Raw genomic sequence first — 9,219 nt, 5'->3', positions numbered from 1 at the left:
GGGTCTGCGGCACACACTCGAACCCAACCGTCAGCTCTTACCAACTGAAATAGGGACTCATCTGACAAGGCCACGAGTTTCGAGTCGCCTAGGGCCCAACTGATATAGTCACCAGACCAGGAGAGGTGCTGCAATCGATGTCGTGCTGTTAGCAAAGGCACTCGCGTCGGTCGTCTGCCACCGTAGTCCATTAACGCCAGAATTCGCCTCACTCTCTTAACGAATACGTTCGTCGTACGTCCAACATCGATTTCTACAGTTATTTCAACCATTGTTGCTTCTCTGTTAGCACTCACAACTCTGTGAAAACGCTACTGTTATCGGTCGTTGGGTGATGGCCGGCGGCCACTATGTTGTCCGTGGTGAGAGGTAGCGTCTGAAATTTGGTATTCTCGGCACACTCTTGACACTGTGGATCTCGGAATATTTGATTCCCAAACGATTTCCGAAACGGAATGTCCTACGCTTCTATCTCCAACTACCATTCTGCGTTCAGAGTCTGTTGATACAAGTGTCAGCTCTGTTCCGGCGTAAAGTGAAGCGCCGGCACGCCAGTCGGAAACGAGAGAGCAGAGAGGGCTGTCAGCCAATAGCACGCTGACCGACGCTTCTCCAGGACGACAACGCGACGGCAGGGGCCTCTATACGAAGAGGACGTAAGTGCCGTGCCGACTGGTCGCGGCCCACTTCTACAGCAGCATTTCAAGATCACCAACTTAGGAATTGTATATACTGAGGAACATTTTTTATTTTATCTGTCGCTCTTTGTTTGCGACACATCTGTTTAACACAAAGTTAAGCATTGTTATGTACTTTTCGTAATAAAACTCATTAATACGATTTGCTTGAATTGTTGACTAGCGATCCGAGAAGCAGGTTTCCTAGACACCCCATCTTAGACAAATAGGCCGGATTCAACAACCTCTGCCAATGAACTGTCCTTTTACATCTTGTGTAGCTGATTTTACTGCCATCTGTATATGTCCATATCGCTATCCTATGACTTTTGTCGCCTCAGCATACATATAAGCCAATTGCTGTGAAATGTGCTCCGCTAAGATAAAAGTGATAGAACTGCTCTGCAGCTTAAAATCGCATGTGGTTTGTCATCTGTAATAAAAAAATTATTTAATACATATTGCGCATTTGGTGCATTGAGAAAATATTGATTATACAAGATTTTTTCGAAGCCAGACCATCCCTGGCTGTATGCAGTGCGCTACTGCAGTGACGCTGGTATAGCCATCATGACTCACTTAAATATAGTATACGGCCAATGTAAAAATGATTATTGTACTGGTCTTGCTACAAAGAAAATATGTCATGGTGATGGATCGTTAATACTGTCTCATTTCTGTAAATATCCCCAATGACTAAGATGCAAGTTGTATAAAATTCTTATAGGGTTTCCAGAATGAGATTTTCACTCTGCAGCGAAGTGTGCGCTGATATGAAACTTCCTGGCAGATTAAAACTGTGTGCCCGACCGAGACTCGAACTCGGGACCTTTGCCTTTCGCGGGCAAGTGCTCTACCAACTTTTTTTTTTGTGTAACAATAACAAACATAAACTGCTTCTAGCACTTTTTCTTGAAATATATAAGACGATGACTTTATAAAATAAAATTTTTCTGGGAAACGTAAATAAGTGGACTTTTTTTTACATAATAGTGAAAAAAAATAAAATAAAATATCCTGCTTCTGTCAGTACAAAACAATAACGTTCTACGTTCCTCTTTTAGGCGCGTACCTCGCTAATCCCGTCATACCTCGCGTTGGTGTCGGGTACGTCTTCACGTGTGTTTGTGGATCCTCTCCACTGTCCTGGTCCTTTCTTGTTCTGATACTTATAGACAATAATTACATTCTCCTACCCGGGACACCCCAACTGGGTGGGGGATCAAGCAAGGCACACCCTAAAAAATTTGCGTAATATGATCGATATCTCGGATGTCTCATAAGCTGTGAGTGATGTTCCTGTAGTAAGGCCCAAAAGTCAAGCACATTCTTACTGCCGTCTCGGAAAAGATAACGCACAGTCAAACCTCGAATCCAAGTCACTGCGTTTGTCTTCGTTCGGGGATAATACGTCCTATCTGGGAGAAGTAGTGTGCGTGGTTCTATTGTTTGCGGCCCCACCCGAAGGAGGAAGGCGATCATTTTTTTGACCAAACACCATACGTCCGCCGAAGGACCGCATATCAGGCGATGCTCCTCAGTGTCTATAACTTTGCACTGCGGACACAGTGGCTCGTCCGCCATATGAATTGTATGCAACCTGGAACGAGTCACGTATTTCCCATTGACCACCTGATACCACAGTGCGCGCGTTCCCGCATCAAGGTGTGGGTGGTGCACTGTACGCCATACCACTGACCACGTAACCGTTGGTTGGCGGCGCTCTACGGCATTATTCGGCCGTCGTCGAGTCAAGATGTGATATATATCACGTGCCGTTGCCGTCCTGGTAGTTGGTAGTTCCATATGTACATAACTGTGTTCCACAAAGAAGGTTCGCATATGGGCAAGCGATGGTGAGATGTGAGCCACCGCTACCGGAGCCGAACGAGAAGGTGGAGCGAGTTCGTCTATCAAGCTGCCCGTCAGACTTCTCTGGTGTCGTGTCCACATCTTTATCATCGTGGTTACATAAATAGCCACTGCTCGGTCGCGAACGTGGACTAGTCCAAGACCTCCACGACTACGAGGAAGGGTGAGGGTTTCGTATCCTACCTTAAAAAGCAGACCTGTGCTCACAAAATATCCTAGTGCCGCCAGGATTCGGCGGGCCAACACCACCGGCATAGGAAGAACTTGTGCCAGGTAGGGGATGCGAGAGGCTAGATAAGTGTTGGCAAAGGTGACCCGTTGTATCGTATCCAGTGCCCTTAACCTGTGACTTCGGACACTCGCACGAATTGTTTGCAGAAGATGTCTGTAATTCAGTGCCGCCGTGCGTCGAACGTCTGTAGTGAAGATAATTCCTAGGCATTTCATCGTGATGATCGGTTGTAATGGTGCTACACTTCCTGTCGGGAGTCCTCTCCCGATGTTCATCGCTCCCGGCCGGCCGCGGTGGTCTAGCGGTTCTGGCGCTGCAGTCCGGAACCGCGGTACTGCTACGGTCGCAGGTTCGAATCCTGCCTCGGGCATGGGTGTGTTTGATGTCCTTAGGTTAATTAGGTTTAAGTAGTTCTAAGTTCTAGGGGACTTATGACCTAAGATGTTGAGTCCCATAGTGCTCAGAGCCATTTGAACCATTTTTTTTTTCATCGCTCCCGACTTTGCCATGTTCAGGCGACTTCCTGTAGCCATACAATACAAATTAATCCAATGCAGGGCCGCTCTTGCCTCGTCGCCTGACCGTGCTAAAAACACTAGGTCATCTGCGTATGTTCGGCATATAAACTTGTTGTGCCTTATCGTCATTCCTTGGAGTCGATTCCGGAGCCCGCAAAGCAGCGGCTCGACAGCGATGGCATACAATATCGTTGACAGCGGGCACCGTTGTCTGACCGATCGTGAGATGGTGATGGGCCCCACCAAGCGTCCATTGATGAGCACTTTGGATGCGGCTCCGTGGAGTAGTCTCTTGACGACGGTGACAAAACTTTCCGGAAACTTCATTTTCGTCATCACGTCCGTGAGATAAGCATGACTCAGCCTGTCAAATGCGCGATCGAAGTCTATCGATACCAATACATCCCGGAGACGACATGTTGAAGCCAGTGCGATAACATCGCGGTAGTCGCTGAGTGCCGTTTGTATATTGCTAGCTCCTCCTAGCTGGGTTTGGTCGAGTGAAATCACTTGGCGTATCACGCGTTTAAAGCGTGCTGCAAGTATCCTGGCGTAGATCTTGTAGTCGCAATTAAGAAGGGTCAGTGGCCGGTAGGCCTGTATCCCTGTGCCGCCAGATGGTTTGTGGATGGGGATGATCATTCCTTCCACGAAGGTGGGCGGAAGAGGCACGTTGGGAGACATCAATTCGCAGTACATGGCAGTCCATCGTGGAGTCATGAGACATTTAAATGTACGATAGAACTCTAACGGAAACCCGTCGGGCCCCGGCGATTTGTGCGACGCTCCCTTATCAATCGCTTCCATTACGTCGTCAACTGTGATTTCACCTGTTAACTCCAGGTTGGCCGACTCGTCGAGACACGCGGAGAGCGTTCGTCGGACCTCATGAAAGGCTGCCTGATCGTGTTCCGCTTCTTCATAGAGATGACCGTACTGTTCCACGAAAGCGTTGGCAATGTCTTTTTGCGTTGTCATGCGGCGACCATCTGGCAGTACGACCGTCTGTATTAAGGTTCTGCGACTACGTTGTTTTTCTCTGATAACGTGATACATCGACGGGGATTCTCCACGGACTCGTTCAAAGGCCCTTGCACGGATTGCGACACCCTCCAGTCGGCGGCGCGTTATGGAAATTATTTGGGCCTGTGCTCGTTTTATACCTGCACGACGCTCCTGTGAAGGTCCTTGTACAGAAATTTCGCGGAGCATCGTGAAATAAAATTCCGTCGTGTATCGCCGCCACATCATCTGCTCCCTTCCGTATGCAATTAACGCTCGGCGCAATGCAGGCTTAACGCATTCCAGCCACCACTGCAACGTCGTCGGATATGTCGGGAGGCGTCGTTCACACACATGCCAAGTGTCTTCGACTAAGCGTTTGCACTCAGGTTCCCTAAGGTGTGCTGTATTCAGTTTCCAAACACTGCGACTCCTCCACACTTGTTGACGACTCAAGGAGACCGTGCATATATATGCTATGTGATCTGAAAAGGCGACAGGCCACAATTCCGCATCGAGGATCGCAGGTTCGAGACGACGTGTTACGTAGATGCGATCGAGACGACTTGCAGAGTGACTCGTGACGTAGGTGTATCCACGTCTGTCGCCATGTATCTTCTCCCATGTATCAATGAGATTCATGTCCTGTATGAGTTGCCGCAGCTCCGGGCACGAAGTATAACGTGGGTGTCGATCTTTTGGTGCGAGCACGCAGTTGAAGTCGCCTCCAAATAAGACATGTTCATACCGACCTAAGAATAGTGTTGCAATCTCCTCTGCATAAAATCGGGATAGGTCGCGCCGTCTGTCTGACCCCGACGGTGCGTAAATGTTAACGACCCGTACTCCCAGCACTGTGAGCGCCAGTCCTCGCGCTGACGGCAGGTACACCACGTCCTCGGCTAAAAATGGTTCAAATGGCTCTGAGCACTATGGGACTCAACTGCTGAGGTCATTAGTCCCCTAGAACTTAGAACTAGTTAAACCTAACTAACCTAAGGACATCACAAACATCCATGCCCGAGGCAGGATTCGAACCTGCGACCGTAGCGGTCTTGCGGTTCCAGACTGCAGCGCCTTTAACCGCACGGCCACTTCGGCCGGCCGTCCTCGGCTACTGTGCCGCTACGTAGAAGTATCGCTGTGCCGCTGCCGCCGTCGGTAGTAGGTGTAATGTACGTATCGTACTCATAGAGGTCGGGGAAGCTCTCAACACATACTTCCTGCAGCAGAACGATGTCGACGTCTGACGCATGCAACATGTCTCGTAATAATTGCAATTTGACAGGCGTTCTGATCGTATTAATATTAATAGAGGCTGTTCGATATGCCTGCCGCTGTTCCTCAGTGCGTAAAGCGCACGTGAACGCTTATGTTAATTTGTGTGCTTCTGCCCGGTGACATGCTGTCTGTGCGTCAGTCTGCATCTTCTGCGTGGTTAACATCCGGTGGACGCAGCACTCGCCATTGCGGGTGCGTCGTCGGTGTGAGGGTCAGTATCGGATTCGTCGGCCCAGTTCGTGTGCTGGAGGTCCAGCTCCCGTCGTGTCTCTCCTGTCGGGCTGACCGAAGGCGGTGGCGGTGCTGCGGTGGGTGGAGGGACTCCTTCCGTCGGCTTTCCGTCCGGTGTGTCTGTATTCAACCCCTGTGTAGCATGATTCGCGTCGTACTGCTGTGTGGGAGGTAGAACCTCCCGTTACGCATCCGGATGCACTGTATCGACGTTACACCCAAGTCCGTCTGACGTGGACTGCAGTAAGCAGGTATCCGACGGCGCTAGCCGTCGTTTCTTGTGGCGCTTCGGCGATCGTTGTTTGCGCGTGTGCGCCTCCGTATCCGAGTGCGGAAGTGACTCCCGGTGCTCAGGGACGAAAGCAGCTGTCGGCACAACAGCAGGATCAATTTCCATTTCTCCTACCGATCCTTTCCGCTCGGTTAAGTGCGTCGTCGGCGCCGGAGCGGCAGAGGTGTGCGTCGTTTCGTCACTGGAGGCGGTCCCCGCCGCAGTCGGTTGCAGTAAACTGTCAGGATTTGGTAGCTGGTCATTCTTCGGGATGGGATCCGTTCGAAATGCGTCCGCATACGTTAGTGGCAGCGGCGTCAACGTGGACGGAGGTACGGGTTCGCCGTTGGGAACTTGCACTATCCTCCGCTGCATACATTCGGAACGGACGTGGCCCTCTTTCCCACAGCCTGAGCATGTTTTGGGTTGTCCATCGTATATGACTATAGCTCTGCATCCGCCGATGAACAAGAACGAGGGTACATGTTGTGTCAGTTCTATTCTGATTTGACGCACCACATTGAGAACGGGGTAAGTCGTGAAGTTGGACCATTTTTCCTCAACGTGGCTAAGCAATCTTCCATATGGGCGTAAGGCGTCAACGACCAAGTCAGACGGAACCTCGAAGGGAAGTTCGAAAATACATATGTTTCGTAAGCCGAGTCCTGCATGATCAATAGTTACTTCTCACACATGTCCATCAGAGTGCCGAAATTTGAGTCCATGTTTAGTATCTTGGATGATACTGTCACATACTGCATCGTTAATCAGCTTGACGTAAACAACACTGCTCACTATGGAGAGGTGGATTCCGATAAGTTCGTTGTAGTCAAGTTTAACTTCGTCTCGTAGGAACCTTTCTATGTCGTAGGCTTTCGGTCTCGCATATTCATTAAAAAAACCAATCTTGAGAGTCGACTTTCGGTATGCATGTGCCATTCTATATCGAGTCGTCTAAACGCGCGAGTACGCCGAAGAGGTAAACAACTGCGCGAGCGCGAACTTCTCCGGCAGGGACGTAAACAGACGTCCGTGCCGTAGCACCGCCGAAGGCAGACTGAGCTACCGAAGCACGACTCACGCCCGGTACTCACAGCTTAACTTCTGCCAGTACCTCGTCTCCTACCTTCCAAACTTTACAGAAGCTCTCCTGCGAACCTTGCAGAACTAGCACTCCTGAAAGAAAGGATATTGCGGAGACATGGCTTAGCCACAGCCTGGGGGATGTTTCCAGAATGAGATTTTCACTCTGCAGCGGAGTGTGCGCTGATATGAAACTTCCTGGCAGTTAAAACTGTGTGCCCGACCGAGACTCGAACTCGGGACCTTTGCCGTTCGCGGGCAAGTGGTCTACCAACTGAGCTACCGAAGCACGACTCACGCCTGGTACTCACAGCTTTACTTCTGCCAGTACCTCATCTCCTACCTTCCAAACATTACAGAAGCTCTCCTGCGAACCTTGCAGAACTAGCACTCCTGAAAGAAAGGATATTGCGGAGACATGGCTTAGCCACAGCCTGGGGGATGTTTCCAGAATGAGATTTTCACTCTGCAGCGGAGTGTGCGCTGATATGAAACTTCCTGGCAGATTAGAACTGTGTGGCCGACCGAGACTCGAACTCGGGACCTTTGCCGTTCGCGGGCAAGTGCTCTACCAACTGAGCTACCGAAGCACGACTCACGCCCGGTACTCACAGCTTTACTTCTGCCAGTACCTCGTCTCCTACCTTCCAAACTCTACAGAAACTCTCCTGCGAACCTTGCAGAACTAGCACTCCTGAAAGAAAGGATATTGCGGAGACATGGCTTAGCCACAGCCTGGGGGATGTTTCCAGAATGAGATTTTCACTCCGCAGCGGAGTGTGCGCTGATATGAAACTTCCTGGCAGATGAAAACTGTGTGCCCGACCGAGACTCGAACTCGGGACCTTTGCCTTTCGCGGGCAAGTGCTCTACCAACTGAGCTACCGAAGCACGACTCACGCCCGGTACTCACAGCTTTACTTCTGCCAGTACCTCGTCTCCTACCTTCCAAACTTTACAGAAGCTCTCCTGCGAACCTTGCAGAACTAGCACTCCTGAAACAAAGGATATTGCGCAGACATGGCTTAGCCACAGCCTGGGGGATGTTTCCAGAATGAGATTTTCACTCTGCAGCGGAGTGTGCGCTGATATGAAACTTCCTGGCAGATTAAAACTGTGTGCCCGACCGAGACTCGAACTCGGGACCTTTGCCTTTCGCGGGCAAGTGCTCTACCAACTTTTTTTTTTTTTTTTTTTAGCTAAGCCTGGAAAACTAAAACAGAATGAAGACGCCATCGAAGATATGAAACATAAATAGCATGAAAAGAAAGCTACCACGTCGTAGTGAGGCTTCCCAGCGACTGCGCCCACTGAGAAGATTGTTCAATATATGGTCGTTTGTAGTTCGTTCTGACCTCATCTGCCACTGCCTGGAACATTCCAGCTACACGGCGGCCTGTGAAAGGCACTCCATAGGTAGTTTGCGAAGCACTGTCCATATATGGTATGCCCGGAAATAGCATGATGTCTTTCTTGCAAATAGAGCCAGAAGTCAAGGAAATCCTTGTGTCCGTCACGACAGAGGTAATGGACTGCATGTCCACGTATCCAGGTGACAGAGTTGGTTCGAGTCTTGGGGTAAAATGTCTCATCCGGAAACAATAACGTGCGTGCAGATATATGCTCCGGCCTAACTCGCAAGAGATAAGCCGGCATCTGCCGCACTAGGTGCCAAACCGGTTCCGCCTCTCCACAGCTGAGGCGGTGCTCGTCAGAATCTACTGTATTACAACCCACACAATTGGGAGATTCTGCCATGTGAATATTGTAGAGACGTTCTTGCGTCACGAGCTTCCTATTAACGACGACGTACCATTGAGAAACAACATCGGAATCATGCATGGCATCGTGTACAGTCTTCCACACCACGCGCCACCGTACGTCAGGATATTTTAGTTCGATCACATTTAGGGGGCGGCGTTGCAGCATGTCATGATATAGGCGTCGAGTTGTGGCCGTTTGTGGTGTCGTGAGCGCGACACTGCAATAACTTTGTTCTAAATAGAAACGTCCTATATAAAAGAGGGGCGCTGGGATGTCCTGTAGTGGCAC

The sequence above is a fragment of the Schistocerca nitens genome, chromosome 3 (assembly GCF_023898315.1).
Source record: "Schistocerca nitens isolate TAMUIC-IGC-003100 chromosome 3, iqSchNite1.1, whole genome shotgun sequence".
In the NCBI taxonomy this organism is placed as follows: Eukaryota; Metazoa; Arthropoda; class Insecta; order Orthoptera; family Acrididae; genus Schistocerca; species Schistocerca nitens.
The sequence above is the reverse complement of the archived record's forward strand: the minus strand, read 5'-3'. Positions refer to the sequence as shown.